The sequence below is a fragment of the Petaurus breviceps genome, unplaced genomic scaffold (genome assembly GCF_028583685.1).
Source record: "Petaurus breviceps papuanus isolate PSGF00001 unplaced genomic scaffold, PetGlider_PUasm1.0 90977, whole genome shotgun sequence".
NCBI lineage: Eukaryota > Metazoa > Chordata > Mammalia > Diprotodontia > Petauridae > Petaurus > Petaurus breviceps.
In genome coordinates, this window is record NW_027187391.1 from 54,158,394 (window position 1) to 54,158,956 (window position 563).

The window sequence follows — 563 nt, forward strand, 5'->3', positions numbered from 1 at the left end:
GATCAGGCCTAGTAGTCGTCTATAAATTTTGTGTTTGAGAGTAAGAGGTTAACATGATAATTCCTGATTGTAGTTTCATAATATAAACTCTACCCATCAGCTCAGAAACTAGAGCAATAGGTAATATCCCATCAATACTTGTTTTTTTTTAAATTTCCTTGATAACATAAGTGCTAAAATTACATTTATTTTTAAATTAAATTTTATTTTTCCCTTTTCCAACTCACAAAATTAACTTTTTTCTCCTTCCCATCAATAAACAAATATGTATAATTAAGTCCATGTAAGAAAAAATCAATGTCTCTTTTTGTACCCTGAATCTATCATCTTTATATCAAGAGACAGGCAGTATATTCATCATCAACCCTCCAAAATCAGTTTTGGTCAATCAGTTATTATGGTTTTGAAAGTTCAATGTTTTCACAAAGTTGTTATTTTATACATTGTTTTCCTGGTTCTTCTCACTTCATTTTCCAATAATTCATACAAGTCTTCCCAAGTTTTCTCTGAAAACATGCTCTTCTGCATTTCTTAGGGCATAATAATATTCTATTACATTCATG